Consider the following 25,573-nt stretch of genomic DNA (forward strand, 5'->3'; position numbering starts at 1 on the left):
TTGATGTGGGGTGAAATTAGGATTGTTGCCACATATATGGTCATATGGCAAGTATAGAAAGAGAGGAATAGGAGAAATATTAGTGACGAGGTAATGAAGGTGGAAGAAGTAATAAGGAAAATTTAAGAAGGTATATGTGAGGCAGTTGACACTTTAGTAAAAAACAATTAGATAAAGTTCTATTTATCATGGGACAATAACATTCAAAACACTTAGGATACACTAAAGTAACCATGAAAAAACATATCAATTAAGGTAAACATAAGTGATAATGTCAAGTGATTCATGCTAGAGTGTGGGAGTTACAAACTTAATTTTGATGACATTGCTAAAAGGAATCCAAAAAGAGTAGGGGTTGCATATATTATTAGAGACAGTAATGGGAAGTGTATAAAGACATTGGAATAAAATATCGATCCTACAACAAATAATCAAGCCAAATTGGATATCTTCTTGAGAGGCTTAAGGCTCTATTCAGAGCTTGGTATTTAAGAGATAGATGTGGAAGGGAACTCCTAGTTATGCATTAGTATTGTATGTAATAGTCACATTCATAATTGGAAATTCAAATCTCAATTGTCATAGTTTAAGAAATATATTGGAAAAATGGGGAACATTCAAATCTATCATATGTATATATATATATATATATATATATATATATATATCAGTAATAAAATAATGTGACCAATTGTTTTGGCAAATAAAGGGGCCGAGTTGAAAAATGGAGATTATGTAATTAGGGATGTGGAGAGTTGGTCAAGGCTAAGTGTGATTTTATACGAGGACTTAATAATCAAGGTCATCCTTTTTTGGGTAGGGGTTGGGTAAGATGTAATATGGTGGAGGTTGGGCAATCATCTCTACAACCCATACATGGGATCATCTTGAAGATAATAATATCTATTTGGAAGAGTGTCATAAAATGATATCCCCATGTTGATTGTCACCTAAGTCTCACTTCAAAAGCACAAGTGATGGTGAAGGTAATTGAGACAGTGTTGAATGTGTTGGGGAGGGACTTGATAGACTTATAAAGCACTGAGCGAGGGTGGGGGGGGGGGGGGGTGGTGAATCAATAATAGCAAAAACAATACCACTTTAAACACAAACCGATAGAGATACTTAATTAGTCTACTAAACACTATGCATGCAATCCAAAATGATATTAAATTATCCACAACAAGTAAAACTTCCACCATAACACAAGTGTTTATATGTGGAAAACCCAACTGGGAAAAACCATGGTGAGATGGAAGTCACAAGTTAAATATCTATAGTAATAGGTAACTAACTAGTTAAGGTCTACAAAGGTTGCTTTTCTAGAAGCGAAACCTGTTAAAGATCCCAAATCTCTGTTATGAGCTATACCCTGTTAAAGGTAGTACCCTATTAGGTGTAACCTCGGTAGAGGATTTCAAACCCAAATTAATGGATCACATTGTTAGAGGATTTGTACAATGAAACTTGTTAGAGCTTACCCAGTTAGGGGACTTGACTGTTGTACTGATTAGAAAATAATATGTGGTGTGATCTAGAAGTAGCACAACTTGCTTAAGTAGATCCTTTTCTGCTCACTCAAAACTGCATCACCAACATACTCTGCAATGCTTTCAACAACTTAACACTTCTATATCGCATCATATAAAATATGGCTCATCATAATGTCATTATATAGACATTAGATTTCATGTTGGCTCTGGAATCATATCACAATTTCTTAGGTGTAGTGTATTTGGATAATCTAACATAACTCATCACAGATTGGTGCAAAATCTGTTGGTTAGGGATAACTCATCATGACCAGTGATAACTCATCACACAATCAGTGAAACCAGTTGGAACATCGATGTCGGTTAAGAGTTAACCTCTTCAAATTCATAGACCAATTGTCCTACATTTTCTTCTTTGATGATCTCTACTAAAATTCCAAGATGGTGTCATGCCATTCTTGTATATACCGGTTGTCTACATATACGGGTTAGACACCCTAAAAACTGTTTGAACCTACTATACATATCATACTGGTTTTGCAATACAAAGTTCTTAGGAGTAATATCAGTTTGTCTTATCTAAGATGAATATGACAATGTGAACATATGTGTGTGTATACATGTGCCATCAATGACAACACATGAAGTCATCCATTACAATCATCATCAAGCCAACAATCTCCTCCTTTGGCATTAATGGCAACACTTAGAAAATTTTACAACTTTACAACTAAGTGTTTTTACAAAAATTGTACAAACATATTTCTACTCCCCCTTAAGAATACATACAAAATTTTACAACACATACATATTTCTACTCCCCCTTTTACAACAATGCCAAATTGAAAAGTAAAATACATATGTATTATAGATAAATTTGCATCAAAAATTACTATATACGAAAAATGTAAGAGCCTTTATCAAGGAGTGTTTACTACAATTTTCAATAAAATGTCACTGAAAGTGATCTTCATCTGAGAAAAATCATTTTCCCATGTTTCCAATAGGTTTTAGTGATCTCAATGCTTGTCATAACCTGTACAGGGAACTCTTCCATTGCATCCACTATGCTCATTTCTAGAGTTGCCAAAACTACCTCTGCATCCTTGTATGCCCGTTGCAAGGTGTCCACTTTGGGTCTCAACTAGTTCTTTACCTCTTTCAAGGATCGAAGTCTCTTAGCCTATTCATAATCATAGACATCTAATTGATTTTGCAAATCATCAACTGATTTGCCAAATGCTAAGGCTGAATTCGGTAAAGGTATGTAGGTAGTACATATCCTTTCCAGTTCATTTTATGTCTCTTCTCGCCTCTTAATCAAATTAGTGTAGAAAAATGAAATATTAGATGTACAGGCTAGTACCCTTCCTCCCATTTCAATAGAAATCCTTAAAAGATCTTTATTCGGGGATAGACCAATCTTCCTTGTATCAATATCTTTCATTATTTTCTCTCCTCTTCTTCCTAAAATTCTTCTCAGCTAAAGTCTAAGAACCTTCTTCAAGGGACTTCAGTTGATCAGATGCATCAACAACCAACTAGCCAATCTTGCCGATAAGAGTGGACAAATTTACAATGTCTGTCTCTGGTAGAAGACTTGACAAAATCTCAATGGTAGTTTGAATAGTTTCTACTTTCTTCCTCTGCTCTTTTAATCTTTTCTTCTGACCTCTAGATTGCATCATACAAGCTATCTCCATGAGTTCAGATGTACTCATATTATCTACATCTATAGGCCCTTTGATGCCTATTGAGTCATCCTCATCATCAATTTTCTTCCTAACAATTGCTTTTACCTTTTCATCTTCTATCTTCTCCTTTGTTTTATCTTTCTCTTCCTCCTTTTTCTATTCAGGTTCCTTTACTTCAACCTCTTTCTTAGGTTTCTCTTTTTCTTTTTCTATCTGTGTTTGTTTCTCCTGTGTAACTATTGTAACCAGTGGCAATTTATTTTCCACTAGGTGTTCTTTTTCCGGTGGAGGTTGAATATTCAGTCTAGGTTGAATTATCGGTGCTTCAACTACTTCCTATGCATCAATAATGACTAATCATTGTAATGGATACATAACAGCTTCAATGATATTACCAAATAAATCAATGGTTTTTTGAATATCATCTACAAAGATAACTAGAAGAGAAGCAGTGCCATCCTTATGCTTAATAGGATATACAATATCTGGTTGAATAAACTCTTCATGCTATAGCTCCGGTGGGGCTCCAGTCTCTGTTTGATCAGGTTTATCAATATGTTTCTTCATTTGCTCATGCATCCTTTGAATTTTTTCAGCTATCTGATGAGGTTCAACTTCAACGGATTGAGCCTTTCCACTCAATAACTTTAATCTTCTTTCCTTACAGTGAAACTGTCCTTTGAAATTATCAAGCGATGCTAATAATTCATCTCTAAACAATTTAGGAAAATATTGAATGAAAATACTATTAATTATTTCTTGATCTTGTTCAATAACCTCTTTCCACTTATCTACAAGAATAGAATACAAAGAATCAGAAATATCATTTTTAAGATCCTGAGGTAATCGATTGTATTGACCTAAGTAGTTGATTACCTTTTGAACAATTTGTTGCTTCTGATCATCATCAAAGAATCAAAACATTCTTTCACATTTTCAAACCTATTCCTCCCTAATGTCTTTATAGTTCTCTCAAAATCAGTCATAGGTTTGTAAGATAAAGCATTAATAGAAATATCATGTTGTGAGGTGTCTTCTACCAGTTTGGCTTTCTTACCAGTTGCTTTCATTTTCTTTGCTTCCTCTTCAGCATTGGTATCCTCAGAATCTGCTTGAAGAATAAGTTGTCTACCTCTCTTCTTCATTATAGTCTACTTATTAGCATATACTTTGGGTGTTGGTTCCTTTTTGACTTGGACACTTCGTGTCACCCTTGTATCAGTTGTTGCTGGAGGTGCTTGCTCAACTTTATTCTTCTTCTTCTCTTTCACAGAACTGGGTTCAACAAGTGCATTTATTTCCTCATATGTTCCTAGTCATTTCTTCTTCTTATCCATGGGAGATGCCAAAAGATTGTTGGCATATCCAATTAATAATTCATAATTGACTTCATAACTCATTTCATCCATTTCATCCTCCCTGGGTTCTACGGCCTCCATAAGACAAAAGTCTATGGTGACTGTGAAACGATTGTCTTTTTCAAAGTGTTTCACCATACCTACAAGTAGCCTCACCCTCATGCTCATCTTCTTTTTGAATTCATTAAAATATCTATTCATCGTAGTGGAGAATGTATTCTTTACAACCTTAATGTTGTTCTTGATTTGAGCAGTTACCGGTAGGTCCTCTAACCATTAAATGTCACCAATTCCCAGTAGGAAATTCTAAAAATAAAAGAATAGACCAATTAATAGTTGCCCAAATTTGAACTTTTGACTAGTGTCTTTCTTAATTGATTGTAGGTTCAACATCAACTCACTTCTTATAGCCCCGCATAAGTCATAATCTGCATTCTCAGCAATCATTTTGTAAGTTGTATGCACAACTACAGATGGAACACTATTCATTCTACTGGAATAAAATATCCTATACCCAATGACCATAGTAGAAAGTCTAACTATTGGGTCCATAATGTTGTTAACTAAAAACGCATGTCCATCAGAGGCAGTCTGAGTTAGTGTTACCACAGTTTCTTTTGAAAATTTCCTCAGCTTTGGAAATTCATTGGTTTGCCAAAAAACAGTCACTGCATGGATTGCCTCATTTGTGATTTTTTGCGGCCTCTCAAGATACATATTTTCACCATGAACACAACTAATAATTATTCTTACATGTTCTTCTTAAAAATCTTCAAGAAAATATGCCATTGTGAAAACCCTTTTCATAAACCCTAATGTACTCGGGTTTGATCTTGCCGCTTTTATCACACAAGGATTTCAGTTGAGAATAAATTGATAATGATCCTAAATCCTCAATTTTATAGTCAATGTAACTGGATAGATCACCTTTTATCATAACACCATCAAGAACTTGAGAGAAAGCATTATATGACACTATTTTGTCTATTTCCATAGACTCCATAGGTTTAGCAGTGATCATTAGTCTCTCTACATGCTTAGACAACAATGCCATTCTGGATAAACTCAATTTGAGAGAGATTAACAAAATAGTACCTCAGTTTCTTCATGCTAGCAAGGTTTCCAGTTGATCTCTCGAATGTACACCCTTTTTGCCTTTACTAATCTTTGAATCAACTTCAATCTTTCAATTCACAGCACAAATTCATCTACAATCAACTAGAAATTCTCTTTTCACTCTGCAAGGGCTCAAGAATTCTATTTTGAATGCAAATTAGGGTAAAAATAATATAGAAAACTCACTTTTGTAAACTTTACCCAGTACATTAATTTCTCAACCAATAGGGTAACAAACCCTAATATACCACTTAACAATACTTCAAATATTGACAAGTATATAACCGGTTGACAATCTTTTGATAAACTGATAGATTATGATATCAAGATTTCTCACAAAAAAACTCAAAATGAAAACTCTCTTATCACACATTGTTCAAGGGATCTGGAAGTAGATTTACCACTATGCTTCCCTTAGGCCTATTTTGAAAGGCTTAGTTCTCTAGTGTAGGATTCTTCACACTCGGTGAAGGATTAGATTCTTCTACAGGCTTGTCCTCACTCTTCTTTTTCTAGATTTTGTTCATCTCCTCTTTGGTTTCCTCAATATTGACCTTCTGCTTACCTTTCTGATCTTCAGAGTGGTTGACCGGTTTGTTCTTTCTGGTTCTACATAACTTTTCCTTGTGTCCTAGTTTCTGACAATGATAGCAAGCCATTCTAGATGATCTCTAAGGTTTTGCATTACCTCTTCTATTTATCCTTCTGCAGTTCATAGCCAGATGACCATAATTGTTATAAGTGATGCAAATAACATTAGTTACTTTTTCCATTTTAAATGGACTAAACCAGTTGACATAGGGTTTCTGCCAGTTCATGTTTCCCTGGTTGTCATAGGTTCTCCTCCAGTCACCATTAGGTCTTGGATTCATGTAAGGTGTCAAATTGTTTGCCCCATATCTGCATTCAAGTAATCTATGTCTATACATGTTGCATGTAAAACAATGACTGTCATGCCCAAAAATTAGGGCAAAAACGGAATGATTTTTTTTTTAAAAATGACTAGTTAATTAACAAAGTTCGCTATCATGACATGTGTTAACATGTTGGCCATAACAAAAATCGAACTAACTCTGATACTAACTAAGTATCGAAACTTAATTAAAATTGATTTGCGGAAAACTAAATGTTTTAATTTATTTTCTCATCAAATATAGTCGTTAGTTTAATTTATTAAACTCATTTAAATGGTATACGTAGATAATAAAATTGATCTCCAATGAATCCATATTGTCTAAAAGACATTTTAAATCATTAATTAATTTAATGGATTAACGTGTCAAATTAATTTCTAAATGACATTATTCGATGAGGAAAATTATCTTTCCAAAGTCAAATTTAGTTTTCAAGGAATTAGTTTCCCTTTCTCTTTAATTAAGGCTTCACAAATAGTTAATTCTAAAAATAATTAATTAGAATTAAAACTTCCCTGTCTATCTAAATTGAAACCCAAACTAATTTTAAATATATAATTTTTTTTTCCACAACTTTAAAAGTAATTTTCATATAAACCCTAATTTAAATTACATTATAAAATTACTTCTTTGACACTTTATTTTTTTTAAAATCCCTTAAACTTATTTATTTTCCCCTCTACCCTAGCTCTAACCAAGCTAGGGTTTTCTCTTTTTAAATTTTTTTTTTTTTATTGACCCTACATTTTGCAGGGCAGCCATGGACGGCGAACGGAATGAGCGAACAGCGGATGGGATGAGCGAATGCAGGGAGGAGGCGAGAGGCGGGAGTCGGCGCCGCCGAAGTCTCCATTGTGCAAGGCACAGTGGGCTTGGCCGCTGGCCACTGTGTATCACACAGTGAGCACGGCTGCCGGCCACTGTGCAGTGCATAGTGAGCTCGGCCCGCCAGCCACTGTGCAATACACAGTGGACTCGGCCGCCAGCCACTGTGCCTTGCACAGTGAGCTCAGCCGCCGGCCACTGTGTATTGCACAGTGAGCTCGGCCCCAGGCCGAACCCTCCGTTTAAACAATTTTTTGTTTTGTTTTAAATTTTTTTTTTTTTTAAATATATATATTATATATATAAATATATATATATATATATATATATATTTGTTATTAGGAATATTTAAAAACATTGATAGAAGTTTATTTATATTTTCTATGACAGAGATGTATAATATTTTTTTTTGTCCATTTGCTTTGTGAATATAGGATTTAGATGGAATTTATATATTTTTAACACTCCGATTTTTTTTATTGTTTATTATCAAAGGCATAAATATGATTTTGCTAAAGTCTGAGGTAAATAAAAATAAAAAGAACACAACAAAGTAAATAGCTATAGATTTATTTCCTGCATTAAAATAATGGCAGATTTAAATAAAACAACTATCTTTGTGCTTTTGACTCCTATTTCTGTAGCTTGGTAAATCTTCAGATATCAATAAATTTAATAACATCTTAACAATCTAAAGTTTATTAAACTAAAGATAAGGGATTAGAAGAGAGAAAATACTTTAGATTTTATGCCTACAATTAATTATGAACTTTCATTCTTTCAACTATTATTTTCTAGGATCCAAAAACTTAAATCTTACAATAGGAAGTTTAAACTGCAACATACACCCTTAAAGCAACATGCATACACTCATTTAGATGCTAACAATAAATCTTTCTCAGATTTTTCTGCAAGTAGAATGTAGGAAATTTCACAGATAAGAGAAATTACTAAATCAAATAAAACTGATTTTCATATTAAAATGACTATTGCATGCAAATCAAAAGTAGCTTTTTTTTAAAAACAGGAATAGAAATAAAACAAGCTTTTTACAACTCTAAGATATTCTGCAAAATTTACAGGATGTTTCTTTTTTTAACTACAATCCCAACTCTCATGTCTACATTTCAAATTTACAACTTGCCTCTCATTCCAACGAATGAGGGCGTATTTCTCCTAACAAAACTAATAACTGCAAATAAATTTAGATTTCTTCAACAATAATCTTCTGCAACTTTTTACTTGTCCTATCCTTTCCTCTTGACTTTCCTGCATAATAAATCACAAATATGACCATGGAGTACTCACCTCCCAGCCTAGGGTAACTGGTAGCCACCCCCGAGCTCGGAGAACCAAGCCCTAGATGGGTAACAAACATGCAAACATATAGAAGACAAGATACACACACAAATATTCAGACACACTCCCAACTTGGCTACATAGCACCACACTTTGGTGATGACTTTTTTTTTAAAGGGTGGTAGTGGACCAATACCCTGAGGAGAACTGCAAGTATGGAAAACAAGTAACCACCTCATGGCACAATAAAGACATCAAAATCTCAACCCCTTATTCCTTATGCCCCCCAAAGGCATTCTAGCCTTATATCCCTCCTTGTGACCCCCAATGCACAAAAAGGCCATGCAGCAAGGGTCACACAAAGATCCCTTGTGATCGCTCTCAAACGAGAGTCTCTCACTCAAGGGTTATCACTGCTACCACCCACAAGATCCTCCTCTCTCCCAAGAGTAAGAGGTCTTGAGCAAACTCCCAAAACACAGACAAACCATAATGCAAAAATACCAAATGAATTTCTAAAACAAAACATTCAAGAACACAGATTTCTTACACCAACATACTTCCAGACACATGCAAGAAAAAGACATTTTAAAGAATAATGAAACCAACCTTAATCTGCCCAAAGGTATGGTGATATTTCAGGAAGAGCTGCCCAATCCACGGATCTTCTCCTTCTACCCTTAGCCAATTTTTTTTTCTATTAAAATCTTTTCTATTCTATTCAAAAATTTCTTTGTCTCCAAAAATGGAGAGTGGGTGATTACCCTCAAATTCTCCAATTCTTGCTTAAGAAGCTCATTCTCCGAGTTCTCACAAGTTTCTAAAAACCAAAAAGGAAAGTAAAGAAGAATGGGAAAAAGACTCCCATTCGAATAGGAAAAATCTCTATTAGATTTAAACTTCTAATTTTCAATTTTCGCACAACTCAAAAAAACCAATTTTTAAAGTGTCAAAAAGGTCACTTAAAAGTAGAAACTTGCCTAAAATTACCCCTAACCCCTAGGTATACCCTATGGACTTTAGGAAACCCTATTAAACTACCCCTAGGTGTTCATTTAACCCATTTTAAACCCCCCTAAAGTTTATTTTTGGGGTCAAACATATGTTGACCTCTCCAAAGATTCCTTTCCCAAGGTATTTATGACAACATGATATATTATTTAAGAAAAAACTATAGTTAAACACTTTCCCACCAAGAGACAAAAATAAAACATTTAAATTTAAATCCACACATCTGTCAAGTGACGCAAATAAAACACTTTTACAAAATAAAACATGAAACCATCTCTGGTGGATTTTACACATTAAATTTAAATAACACTTAACACTCATGCAGCATATACTGTTACGAATAAAATACAACACAAACGGGGTGTTGTCTCTCCAAATAGACAACCCCTGGCTTACGAACATACATAAGTCTAGGTTTGGTTCTTCGTAATTTTCCATGGTCACATGGTAAATTTCCTGTGCATCTCAATTTACACATTAGTACTTTCAAATATCCACATATAATATAATTCAAAGGAATAATAATACACATCATCACTTGCATACAATTTTCATCTGCACAGATTAAATACATGTTTTATCAAGCAATTTCACATAAGCAATTTCATCCCAATTCACATAAACTTAACCATACATCATAGTTCTATTATCATAGTAAAGTCCTACAAATTCAATAATGACATCTATCATTGCAATATCATCCTATCTAACAATCATGTAGTGTTCTATCTCATAAAGCATATAAGTAACTCATCAAAACATAGCAATGTTATCCAAATCCTGAAATCATATAAGTTCTAAGTCTCAAAATGCATCAAAATAAAGTATCCATAATAGTCTAACTATAAAATCCACTGAATGTCAGTCTGAGTCGAGGTGAGGCCTCACACCCTCCCCCTCTAGGCATGAACTTCCTCCTGGAGTTCATCAAAAAGGTGGGGGTACTTTGATCTCATATGTGTTGCGTCCTCCCATGAAGCCGTAACCTCATCATAATAATCCCATTGGACCCTAACCTGGTCCAGCTCTCGACCTCGAAGGGCCAACATCCGGCATGCCAAAATGTGAATGGGCTCCAAAGCTAGCTGCCCGTCCGAATCCACCTGCAAGGTATCCCAATCTAAAATGTGAGACTCATCATAGATATATTTTCTCAAAATTGATACATGAAACACATCATGGATGCGTGACAGGCTAGGTGGCAATGCTAAATGGTAGGCAATTGGGCCTATCCTCTCAAGAATCTCAAAAGGTCCTACAAAGCGAGGTACGAGCTTAGAACCCTTTCCATAACAGATTGGACTCCCATGCTGTCGCACTCTCAAGAAAACTCTATCTCCAACCAAGTAGCTATGATCTATCCTCTTTGCATCAACATATTTCTTCTGTCTATCCTGAGCCTCTCTGAGACACTGCCTAATCAAATCCACCTACTATTCCATATCCCGAATTATCTTAGGACCAATAGCAACTCTACCCTCTATGCGATCCCAACTCAAGGGCATCCTGCAAGGCCTGCCGTATAATGCCTGATAGGGTGGCATCCCCAAAGAAGTGTGATGCCCATTGTTATAGGCAAACTCCACTAAGGGAAGATACTCCTCCCACCAGGTCTAATGATCCATGACGTACATGTGAAGCATATCCTCTAACACCTGATTGACCCTCTCTGTCTGACCATCTATCTCTGGGTGATAGGCTGTAGTGAAATTGAGCTTAGTGCCCATAGCTGCCTGTAATGACTTCCAAAAGGAAGAAGTGAAAAGAGAATCCCTGTCAGAAATAATCTTGCGGGGCATGCCATGAAGTCTAACAATGTCCCGCAAGAACACCTGTGCTAATACTGGAGCTGTGAATGTAGTACGGACTGGTGAAAAGTGAGCTACTTTGGTCAACTTGTCAACTGTCACCAAGATAGCATCATGGTGATGAGAAGACATAGGAAGACCAATGATGAAATCCATGGATATAGTATCCCACTTCCACTTTGGTATAACATGAGACTGGAGCAACCCACCTGGATGGCGATGCTCTGCCTTTACTCTCTAACATTCGAGGCATCGAGCTACTATCTCAGCAATGAGCTGCCACATTCCCAGCCAAAGATACAACTGCCTCAAGTCAGCATGCAACTTTTTAACCCTAGGATGCACTGCATAAGGAGCTCTATGAGCCTCCATGACAATGAACTCTCGCAATCCTCTGGAGGAAGGTACATAAATGCGCCCTCTATGGTGTAACAGTCCATCGGACTCCAAAGAATAATCCACATATTTCCCTTCTAGAGTAACCTGAGATCGTATTACCTAACCAACCTCTGCATACCATCCATCCTCGGGCAAGTGTTGTAGTATACGGTCTCTCGAATCCATGCCCATGGATATGGTGTAAACCTCATGACATCTCCTACTCAAGGCATCTGCAACTACATTTTCCTTTCCTTTGATGTAGTGAACATCAAAATCATATTCGCACAAGAACTCCATCCATCTCCTCTGACGTGCATTAAGGTTCAGTTGAGTGAAGATGTACTGAAGACTCTGATGATCTGAATGCAACTCAAAGTGATGACATAAAAGGAAGTGTTTCTACCTCACAAGTGCATGTACTACTTCTGCGAGCTCAAGGTCGTGAGTGGGATAATTAAGTTCATGAGTCTTAAGTTTCCTAGACTCAAAAGCTATGGCCCTACCATCCTGCATAAGAACTGCCCCTAAACCCTCTAGAGAAGCATCTATACAAACCATGAAGTCAGCTATAGGATCTAGTACAACAAGGATAGGAGTGCTAGTAAGTGCCTTCTTGAGTTCCTGAAAGGCCTTCTCGCACTTCTTTGTCCACTCAAATTTCTTCCCTTTATGCTGAAGAGAAGTAATAGGGTGTGCGACTCTGGAGAATCCCTCGACAAAATGTTGGTAATACCCTGCTAAGCCCATGAAACTCCTGACCTCTGTCACACTGGTAGGCGCTGGCCAATCCATAATAGCCCTAATCTTTGATGGGTCAACAGAGATCCCATCACCAAAAATAACGTGCCCAAGGTACTTGACCTCAAACCGAAAGAAAACACACTTCGATAGGCTGCCAAACAACTGGTTATCCCGCAAACACTGCAATACCTGCTTCAGGTGCTCCTCATGCTCCTTCTCATTCTGAGAATATATCAGTATATCATCGACGAACACAATAACAAAATGGTCCAGAAAGGTACAGAACTCCCCATTCATGAGGCTCATAAAAACTGCTGGGGCATTCATAAGTCCAAAGGGGACTATGGTAAACTCATAGTGACCATATCTAGTGCGAAATGCGGTCTTATGGATATCACTTTCCACTATTCTCAACTGATGGTATCCTGACTTTAGATCTATTTTGGAAAAGACTTTGGCACCCTGAAGTTGGTCGAATAAATCATCAATTCTGGGCAAAGGATATCGGTTCTTGATGGTTACTTTATTTAGCTGTTGATAATCCATACATAATCGGAGAGATCCATCCTTCTTCTTAACGAAGATGACTGGTGCACCCCAAGGGGATACGCTAGGATGAATATGACCCTTCTCAAGGAGTTCCTCAAGCTGTATTTTAAGATCATTTAGCTCATTTGTGGTCATCGTATAAGGTGCTCTGGAAAATGGCTCGGCTCCTGGTACTAGGTCTATATGAAAATCAATCTCTCTATGGGGAGGCATTCCTGGTAACTCTGAAGGAAATACATCTGAATATCCCTTAAGGATAGGATGGTCATCGAGCGATGTTTCTTTTTCTTCCTCTTCTCCTCTGTCACTGATAGTGATAGCAAAAAGCTGACATCCCTTCCGCATGCTCCACTTAAGCTGCATTGTGAAGATTATGTGAAGAGACACGGGCCTTTGAATCCCGGTGATAACTATGGGCGAACCATGATCATCCTCACACTCGATCTTTTTTAGGTGGCAATCCATCTTGGCTCTGTGGGCATAAAGCCAATCCATGCCAAGTACAATTCCATAAGATCCAAGTGGAGTCACTCTAAGGTCTACTAAAGTGGTGGTCTTTCCAATCTGTAGCTGACATGCCCTAACCTCTGATTCCACTGACACTCTAGCTCCTAAAGCTAATTCCACTTCCCAACTGACACCCTGTCTAGTTGCCACTAGCCCGCAACGCTCCACAACCTATGGAGATATAAAGGAGTCAGTAGCTCTTGAATCAAACAAAATAGATACATTGTTACCTTTGATTATACCTGTAGATTTGATAACCGTGGCTTGATGCTCAGCCTGGCGGTTGTCAACCGCTGCGAATACTCTATGGGACCTGCCCATATCACCAACTGTCAGCTCTGAAGCGGCCATCCGTTGACTTCCTGCCACCTATCCCTAAGGGCAATCCCTCACCATATGCCCCATGGCTCCACACGTAAAGCAAGCACCCCGTGCCTGGAACTGGGCACCCTGAGGCCTAGAGAATGCCTGACCTCCTATCCTACTAGATCCACTGTACCCACCCCTGGAGGACTGCTGAGTCCCCGCTGGCTGTGTGTACTATCCCTGTGCTCTTTGATCACGTCTATGTCCCTGAGTCTGCCACTGTTTGGGCTTGGAGCCTTGCTGATACTGTGGAGGCTTCTGCCTCTGGTTCTGTGGTGTCTGTTGCGAAGGAGGGAGTTTGGAGAACCCCTAAGAATTTTGGTTGTTTCCTTTCCAATGTGGTTTCAGGAATCCATAAGTCTGAGGTACGGGATTTTGGTTCTGAAACCGATCCCTATTGTCCTGTGGTCTGACCTGAATTTCCTCGGCAATCAGTGCCTTCTCCATAGAAACCCGAAGGCTCTCTAGAGTGGACATCCTAACAGGCCCGGCTATACCGGCATTTAATCCCCCGATGAAGCGGTTTACAAGAAGTTTCTCATCCTTTAGATAATCTACATAAAGCAACAGCTCAAAGAATTTACTCTCATACTGGGTTACTGACAAGCCTTTTTGTTGGAGATTGTGAAATTCGTCTATACGATGCTGCCTCAAGTGTTCTGATAGGCACCTCTCACAAAACCTCACTATGAATGTCTCCCAAGAGAGAGTATCAGGAACTAATCCGCATTTGTACTCTTCCTATCTCCACCAAGTGGAGGCTGTCGCTCTCAGTAGATGAACTGTGACATGTGCTTTCAAGTTGCTCTCATAAGAACGCAATGCAAAGCACCTCTCAAGACTTAGAAGCCATACCTCGACCTCTACTCCATCTATAGAACCTCCGAAGGATGGTGGCTGGAGGCGCATGACCTCCCTGATGAGATCCCCTGGATCTCGACGAGCTCTCTCAAAATAAACTGGTTCCACTGCTGGAGGTGGTCCTGGCATATGCATAGACTCTGGCTCATTACCACCCTGACTCTCTATAGGAATAGGAGTTGGGCTCCTACTTCATTCTCTATCAACAGATCCATGACTCCCAGAGTCATGACTCCTAACCTGAGGGTTCTTTGTTGGGATCCTTTCCTGAACTATGCCAATAAGATTCTGTATGGCTGCTAAGAGGTCTTGGTTAGGTTCATTTGGTTGTTCGGGAGGTGCCCCTGAGTTCTCCTCTGGAACCGATGCCTCCCTCACTACCTCTTCGCGTGCTATGCGCACACATCTAGAACCCCGTCCATGCTTGCGAGCTTGTCGCGTCGTCAGAGGCATCCTAAGAGGAAAATAAAGCCAAATAATTAATTATTTTCTTTTAGAATAATATTAATTCAATTAAATTCAAAAGTATGATAAAATCAATTTAACCAAATAATTTAAATAATCTAAGGCGAAATGTAAGTGGAGTAAGGCTCCTAGTGTGGAAACCTTGCTCTGACACCAAAATGTCATGCCCAAAAATTAGGGCAAAAACGGAATGCTTTTTTTTTTTAAAATGACTAGTTAATTAACAAAGTTCACTATCACGACATGTGTTAACATGTTGGCCATAACAAAAATCAAACTAACTCTGATACTAACTAAGTATTGAAACTTAATTAAAATTCATTTGTGGAAAACTAAATGTTTTAATTTATTTTCTCATCAAATATAGTCGTTAGTTTAATTTATTAAACTCATTTAAATGGTATACATAGATAATAAAATTGATCTCCAATGAATCCATATTGTCTAAAAGACATTTTAAATCATTAATTAATTTAATGGATTAACGTGTCAAATTAATTTCTAAATGACATTATTCGATGAGGAAAATTATCTTTCCAAAGTCAAATTTAGTTTTCAAGGAATTAGTTTCCCTTTCTATTTAATTAAGGCTTCAAAAATAGTTAATTCTAAAAATAATTAATTGGAATTAAAACTTCCCCGTCTATCTAAATTGAAACCCTAACTAATTTTAGATATAAATTTTTTTTTTCCACAACTTTAAAAGTAATTTTCATATAAACACTAATTTAAATTACATTATAAAATTACTTCTTTGACACTTTATTTTTTTTAAAATCCCTTAAACTTATTTATTTTCCCCTCTACCCTAGCTCTAACCGAGCTAGGGTTTTCTCTTTTTTAAATTTTTTTTTTTTTATTGACCCTACATTTTGCAGGGCGGCCATGGACGGCGGACAGAATGAGCGAACAACGGATGGGATGAGTGAACGTAGGGAGGAGGCGAGAGGCGGGAGTTGGCGCCGCCAAAGTCTCCACTATGCAAGGCATAGTGGGCTCGGCCGCCGACCACTATGTATCACACAGTGAGCACGGCCGCCGGCCACTGTGCAGTGCACAGTGAGCTCGGCTCACTAGCCACTGTGCAATACACAGTGGACTCCGCCATTGGCCATTGTGCCATGCATAGTGAGCTCGGTCGCCAGCCACTATGTATTGCACAGTGAGCTCGGCCCCCGACCGAACCCTTCGTTTAAACAATTTTTTTTTGTTTTAAATTTTATTTTTTTTTTAAATATATATATATTTATATATAAATATATTTGTTATTAGGAATATTTAAAAATATTGATAGAAGTTTATTTATATTTTCTATGACAGAGATGTATAATGTTTTTTTTTGTCCATTTGCTTTGTGAATATAGGATTTAGATGGAATTTATATATTTTTACCACTCTGATTTTTTTTATTGTTTATTATCAAAGGCATAAATATGATTTTGCTAAAGTCTGAGGTAAATAAAAATAAAAAGAACACAACAAAGTAAATAGCTATAGATTTATTTCCTACATTAAAATAACGACAGATTTAAATAAAACAACTATCTTTGTGCTTTTGACTCCTATTTCTGTAGCTTGGTAAATCTTCAGATATCAATAAATTTAATTGCAACTTAACAATCTAAAGTTTATTAAACTAAAGATAAGGGATTAAAAGAGAGAAAATACTTTAGATTTTATTCCTACAATTAATTATGAACTTTCATTCTTGCAACTATTATTTTCTAGGATCCAAAAACTTAATTCTTACAATAGGAAGTTTAAACTGCAACATACACCCTTAAAGCAACATGCATACACTCATTTAGATGCTAACAATAAATCCTTCTCATATTTTTCTGCAAGTAGAATGTAGGAAATTTCACAAATAAGAGAAATTACTAAATCAAATAAAACTGATTTTCATATTAAAATGACTATTGCATGCAAATCAAAAGTAGCTTTTTTTTTAAAACAGGAATAGAAATAAAACAAGCCTTTTACAGCTCTAAGATATTCTACAAAATTTACAGGATGTTTCTTTTTTTAACTACAATCCCAACTCTCATGTCTATATTTCAAATTTACAACTTGCCTCTCTTTCCAACGAATGAGGGCGTATTTCTCCTAACAAAACTAATAACTGCAAATACATTTAGATTTCTTCAACAATAATCTTTTGCAACTTTTCACTTGTCCTATCCTTTCCTCTTGACTTTCCTACATAATAAATCACAAATATGACCATGGAGTGCTCACCTCCCAGCCCAGGCTAACTGGTAGCCACCCCCGAGCTCGGAGAACCAAGCCCTAGATGGGTAACAAACATGCAAACACATAGAAGACAAAATACACAAACAGATATTCAGACACACTCCCAACTTGGCTACATAGCACCACACTTTGGTGATGACTTTTTTTTTAAGGGTGGTAGTGGACCAATACCCTGAGGAGAACTGCAAGTATAGAAAACAAGTAACCACCTCATGGCACAATAAAGACATCAAAATCTCAACCCCTTATTCCTTATGCCCCCCAAAGGCATTCTAGCCTTATATCCCTCCTTATGACCCCCAATGCACAAAAAGGCCATGCAGCAAGGGTCACACAAAGATCCCTTGTGATCGCTCTCAAACGAGAGTCTCTCACTCGAGGGTTGTCACTGCTACCACCCACAAGATCCTCCTCTCTCCCAAGAGTAAGAGGTCTTGAGCAAACTCCCAAAACACAGACAAAGCATAATGCAAAAATACCAAATGAATTTCTAAAACAAAACATTCAAGAACATAGATTTCTTACACCAACATACTTCCAGACACATGCAAGAAAAAGACATTTTAAAGAATAATGAAACCAACCTTAATCTGCCCAAAGGTATGGTGATATTTGAGGAAGAGATGCCCAATCCACGGATCTTCTCCTTCTACCCTTAGCCAATTTTTTTTTCTATTCAAATCTTTTCTATTCTATTCAAAAATTTCTTTGTCTCCAAAAATGGAGAGTGGGTGATTACCCTCAAATTCTCCAATTCTTGCTTAAGAAGCTCATTCTCTGAGTTCTCACAAGTTTCTAAAAACCAAAAAAGAAAGTAAAGCAGAATGGGAAAAAGACTACCATTTGAATAGGAAAAATCTCAATTAGATTTAAACTTCTAATTTTCAATTTTCGCACAACTCAAAAAAGCCAATTTTTAAAGTGTCAAAAAGGTCACTTAAAAGTAGAAACTTGCCTAAAATTACCCCTAACCCCTAGGTATACCTTATGGGCTTTAGGAAACCCTATTAAACTACCCCTAGGTGTTCATTTAACCCATTTTAAACCCCCCTAAAGTTTATTTTCGGGTCAAACATATGTTGACCTCTCCAAAGATTCCTTTCCCAAGGTATTTATGACAACACGATATATTATTTAAGAAAAAACTATAGTTAAACACTTTCCCACCAAGAGACAAAAATAAAACATTTAAATTTAAATCCACACATATGTCAAGTGACACAAATAAAACACTTTTACAAAATAAAACATGAAATCATCTCTGGTGGATTTTACACATTAATTTTAAATAACACTTAACACTCATGCAGCATATACTGTTACGAATAAAATAAAAGACACACGGGGTGTTATCTCTCCAAATAGACAACCCCTGGCTTACGAACATACATAAGTCTAGGTTTGGTTCTCCATAATTTTCCATGGTCACATGGTAAATTTCCTGCGCATCTCAATTTACACATTAGTACTTTCGAATATCCACATATAATATAATTCAAAGGAATAACAATACACATCATCACTTGCATACAATTTTCATTTGCATAGATTAAATACATCTTTTATCAAGTAATTCCACATAAGCAATTTCATCCCAATTCACATAAACTTAACCATACATCATAGTAAAGTCCTGCAAATTCAATAATGACATCTATCATTGCAATATCATCCTATCTAACAATCATGTAGTGTTCTATCTCATAAAGCATATAAGTAACTCATCAAAACATAGCAATGTTATCCAAATCCTGAAATCATATAAGTTCTAAGTCTCAAAATGCATCAAAATAAAGTATCCATAATAGTCTAAATATAAAATCCACTGAATGTCAGACTGAGTCGAGGTGAGGCCTCACAATGACCTTCAAATCTCCTAGATACATACCTAGCATTTGTATTATAGCCTATATTCTCATTAGTTCTTCTTCTACACACATTTGCAGTATGTCCAGGTTTATGATAGACAAAGCAAACAGGTTTAAAAGCTTTCTTACTAGTAGGCTTGTTAGCCTTAGGAGCAGTTTTATTTTTGTGAATGTTGCTCTTTATAACATAAGACTCTCCTTTCTCAGATGTATTGAAACCTAGTCTATATGTGTCACCATTCATCCTCTAAAATTAGATCTTCTCATCCAGCATAAAAGAACTCTTATTGAACTTTTACAGCTTTCCATTAGCCTCAGTGAGCTCTCTGGTAAGATCTTCATTGTGTTTTGTCAAAGTCTCTCTTAGAGATGTTTCCATTTTAGGATCTTGTTGCAAGGTCTCCTTCTCTTCCTTCTCTTCATGCCAGTGCTCATACAAAGTTGCATTCTCTTGTTTGATTTTAGAAATCTCATGATCTCTTTCTTTGATTAGGTCTTTAGCCACCCTTCTTGCTTCAAGCTCTTGGCTCATGCGGATGGTTAGGGCTTCTAAATCTCTTCTTAGATTTAGCTTTTTGTCATTCAGTTTTTCAACTTCTTTAGCTAAAGCATGAATGTTAGCATCATCTGAAGAACTATTATCAGATATCTCCAATAGTTGTTCAATTAGCTCTCTCCTTTTGACTTGTGAAGCTTTATATCTGACCCTTAGGGTTTCTATCTCTTCCTTGGTAACATCAATCACTCTAGACATCTCTAAATAACTCGTATACCCCATGGTGGCTTTAGGGTTTCCTTCCAAGCAATTAAGCCTTAAGGAATTTTGGCTTGGGTACAAATTGATAGACTTATAAAGCACTGAGAGGGGAGGTGAATCAGTAAGAGCAAAAACAATACCACTTTAAACACAAATCGATAGAGATAATTAATCAATTTACTAAATACTATGCATTCAATCCAAAATGATATTAAAGCATCCACAACAAGTAAAACATCCACCATAGCACAAGTGTTTATACGTGGAAAAACCAACTGAGAAAAACCACAATGAGATGGAACTCACAAGTTAACTATCTGCAGTAATAGGTAACTGATTGGTTAAGGTCTACAAAGGTTGTTGTGCTAGGAGCGAATCCTATAAAAGATTTCAAAGATATATTAGGAGCTATACCATGTTAAAGGTAGTACCCTATTAGGAGTAACCTTGGTAGAGGATTTCAAACCCAAATTAATGGATCACCTTGTTAGAGGATTTTTATAGTAAATCTTGTTAGAGATTACCCAGTTAGGGGATTTGACTATTGTAGTAATTAGGAAACAACAGGTGGTGTGATCTAGAAGTAGCACAACTTGCTTGAATAGATCCTCTTCTACTCACTCATGCTATGAAATATGGTTCATCATAATGTCATTATATAGACATTATATTTCATGTCATCTTAGGAATCATATCACAATTTCCTAGGTGTAGTGTATCTGAACAATCTAACATAACTCATCATAGATTGCTGCCAAATATGTCAGTTAGGGATAACTCATCACGCCCGGTGATAACTCATCACACAATCAATGAAATCGGTTGGAACATCGATACCGATTAAGAATTAACCTCTTCCAACTCATAGACCAATTGTCCTCCATTTTATTCTTTGTTGATCTCAGCTGAAACTCTAAGCTTGTGTAATTTCATTCCTATATATACTGTTTGTCTACATATACTGGTTAGACACCCTCAAAACCATTTGAACTTAACTATACATATAATATCAGTTTTGTAATACAAAGGTCTTAGGAGTAATAACAATTTGTCTTAACTATGATGACTAGGACAATGTGAACATATGTCTGTGTATACATCTGTCATCAATGAAAACACATGAAGTCGTCCATACAATCATCATCAATCCAATAGGACTTACTTGGCACAAGATGGGATCAGTATAGAACAAATTTTTTTCTTACAATCACGTGGGGCCTTCCTCGACTCGAGATCCATGGGAAACAGGTTATTTGAGGAAATAAAAAAACATGGAACAAATCTTGGAGGATGTACACAAGAATCAAAATATATCAATAGAATTGGGAACATTAAGAAGAGGTGCCTCTAACTGGGATGAATGGAGGGTTATATAAAGGAGGCCAAGACTAAAAAATGATCAACCTTGAGGTGAGAAAGGATGGCAAAAATATTTTGCATCAAGTGTCACTATGCCAAATCTCCTATGATCGATGAATCTCTTGAGGAGTAAGTTCCCTACCTATTTCTAAAAGGGAATCAGGAAGAGAAGATGACTTTAATCAAAGTTTTGGACTATATTTTTGTGCTAGAGGGAACACACATGATGACACCACATATAAATATTTATTTACTCTAATTGTGCAAATTTTTGGATATGCAATCAAGGGTTCCCTAGGTTTGCTTCCTTGTATACACTCAACTAGGTTTGTCTCATACATTCTTGGAGAGGGATCACATTACATCACCTAAGAAACATTTGAAATCAATAAGGATAAACTAGTTTAGCCACAAAAAATTCATAAGAAAGAGAAGATGAACCATCAATTTCAATAATAAAATAAGAAGATCCATTGAATTTCCAACACAAAATCAAACGTAACCATGAGTGCTACATCCAAGAAATATTACAAGTTGTGGCTAAACCATCACAAATAGAGATAAAATTCATCCATAACTAAAAAATAAAGATAAAAATATTCATAAATTGTACATTACATCACTATGTGACTATAACTAGCCACCAGATGGGGAAGGAAGGAACAATGTCTGGATATTTCCATATCCCCTCATGTGGTGAATAATGTGCATGTAATACCACATGGCATGGCAGTGCACATCTCAACTACATTTCATATTGCATCATAATGCAATGTGGTACTACACGCAACATGGCTATAGATTGCACGATGATGTACTCCTTGGCTATATCCCATATTGCATCATAGTGTGGCATAATACTATTCCAAACATGGCCATAGTTTTCATGGCGATGTACTCACCTACATCTTCCATCACATTATAGAATGACAATTGACATGGTAGTATTCCAAACATGGTCATAGACCACATGGTGATGCACCTCAGAAAACAAGCATGCACAAGACACATCTCACATAGCGACCTACCTCCTAGTATACTCACCATAAGCAAGAGGTATACCTGGCTAGGATCCACCCATATGCTAATCTATGCATGTATGATCAAAGCAACCATGGGTGCCTCTAGACAAGTGTGCAAGTATCTCTAAAACACTCTATACGAAGTACAAATACATAACATATATAAGGTAGCCTGATGTATATATGTACATGGCACCATGCCCTAAAGCTTGGATTACTACCATCAATAACACATGATCGTCACCAACACTATGCCAAAATCACTCTACGTGAAGTATAAATACATAACATATATAAGGTACCATCATGTATCTATGTACATGCCACTATGTCGTTGATCTTGTCTCACTACCATCAGTAACACATCATCATCATAAACACTATCTCTCTACACATATTGGAACACACACACACACAGTCACACATATATAAATACAAGAACTATATATATTAGGTCAACACATATGAACTACACAAATTGGCTCATCATAAGGGGATGTAGTGATTACTTTCCTCAATCAACAAAAGCTACTTAGGTTTCTTTGTGCCACCATTATTTGTACACCATTCCATTCCATTCAAGGAACTTCATTACTACTACTACCCCTTCACATAGTGTCTTATCAATAACTCATGGGTTGGCACTTAGTAGAGTGATGTACCATTGTAAATTGAAATCTTGTACCATTCACACCACATTTTGGTGCTCCTACTTTAGCATGTCCCATCCTAGTTCCCTGTTAGGACTCGGAAGCCAACTAAGAAAGGGGGGTGAATCAGTTGTCTATTAATTTCAACCCAAATATAACTTAATGAAACTTGATGCACAATACCGATAAACCAAACTTAATGTCGGTTGAAAATTTAACAATTAATAACAATACTGGTGAAAATGAATGAATGAAACAGAAAGAGAAATAACATCCACAACACATAACACATATATTTGTACGTGGAAACCCTATAAAGGGAAAAACCATGATGGGAAACCTTACCCACAATCAGATGATACTACTGCATATAGTATATGTGTACAAATGCAGTATGCGCATGCAGAAAGGCCAACTGCCTAGAGCTCATAGCTCAATCACAAAATGAGAGTCACATTGACTACAATAGGATGGTTAAATCCTAGATAATGTACTGCTCAAAATAGCATCTTCATATGATGGATTTAGTACCAGTTAAGCTCTGATTGTCTCCTTCATACCTTCCTTGAATCTTCAAATGATGTCTGCGTGAGTAGCTCTCCTTATATTTTCATATACCAAATATCACAACCTTATCTCATTCCTATACCGTACCATGTTAATCTTACAATTGAAATCTTACATATATACCAAAACCTAAGACCAAATGTGTTGGTCAGCTCACTAAGAATATTACAATTAAATAAATTACAAATGAATCAATATGTGATGCATCATGTCGGCTCAATGCATTTACAATAATAATCAATCAATAAATCATCTCCATAACATGTTGTGCTGATCTGGAATAGATAATGCATGTTTGTCCATAAACTAGACCAATTTGCCGGTAACAACAAATATGCCAACTCGATTAGACCAATAACCAAATCACCAAAACCAAGTGTCCAAACCATGTCTTCAACATAACCAAGTAAACTCTAGATGATAACAAGTCATCCTCTGTGTCGGTGAACATAACCAAAGATCTCCATAAAGATAAGTGTTGATAAGTGTTGATAAGTGTTGACAAGTGTTGACATCAATGACAAAACCAATGCAACACATCCATAATAACAACAATCTCCCCATTTGGCATTGATGGCAACACAAGATGGAAAAACATCTAACTACCAAAGTGAGAAATGCCAATAAACCAAAAACCAAAAACCTCCCAAAGAGATCAATATCAGAAATTAAAATGCAAAGAGTAACAATCTCTCCCCCTAGGAGTAATCTCTCCCAAAAGATAATGTGTTTTTCCATAGATATCTCTCCCCCTTTGACATCAAATGCAAAAATAGAAATACCAGATACAATGAGTTCATAGAACTTAATACAAATACCAACTAGTCCCTCTGAGAAGTAGCTCTCCTCCGTCAAAGCCAAAAAAAGTTTCTCTGTAAATTCTGTTGGTTTGATGTCAAGCATCAACTATCTAAGTCTCAACCGGTGAGTGTATTACCCCAAGCTGCTCTCTGAGATATTCAAAAGTATCTTTAGGAAAAGGCTTAGTAAAAATGTCTGTGATTTGTTCTTTAGTATTCAAATAAACCAATTTCACTTCTTTTGCTTCAAAATTCTCTTTCAGAAAATTGTATTTGATAGAAACATGTTTAGTTTTAGAGTGAAATATCAGATTCTTAGATATATCAATTGCTACCATATTATTATATTAAATGATTATAGGTTCTTTTCATTTTACCTTTATGTCCTTCAACATTTGCTTAATCCATAATACCTGAGTACAGTTAGTTGTTGCTGCAACATATTCTGATTCTGCTGTTGATAATGATGTACAACTCTATTTCTTGCTCAACCATGAAATCAATCTGCTACCATGAAAGAATGCATCAGGTGGTGCTCTTTTTTTCATCTACATATCCTACCCAATTAGCATCGGTGTATGCACATAACTCAAAATTTTCATCTCTAGGATACCGTAAACGAAGATTTGTTGTGCCTTGTAGATACCAGAAAATCCTTTTCACTTCTAATTCATGATTTTCTTTAGGATTACTCTGAAATCTTGAAACAATACATACTACATTCCTAATATCAAGTCTTGTATGTGTCAAATACAATAAACCTCCAATCATAGATTTATATCTTATCGGATTAATAGGTGTTGAATCATCCTTCAATGATAATTTATTAGTTGTTGTCATAGGAGTACTTACCGGTTTAGAGTTTTCCATACCAAATTTATTTAGTAGTTCCTTTAAGTAGTTTGATTG

The 25,573-nt window shown here is 36.3% G+C and overlaps 1 pseudogene; it reads right to left on the bottom strand.

Moving 5' to 3' along the window:
* LOC131062672 (ribulose bisphosphate carboxylase large chain-like) overlaps nucleotides 1-5,262 on the bottom strand; it is a 151,358-nt pseudogene extending 146,096 nt beyond the window's left edge.
* Nucleotides 5,263-25,573: the final 20,311 nt, after the last annotated feature.

This window comes from Cryptomeria japonica, chromosome 3 (assembly GCF_030272615.1).
Source record: "Cryptomeria japonica chromosome 3, Sugi_1.0, whole genome shotgun sequence".
Classification (NCBI taxonomy): Eukaryota; Viridiplantae; Streptophyta; class Pinopsida; order Cupressales; family Cupressaceae; genus Cryptomeria; species Cryptomeria japonica.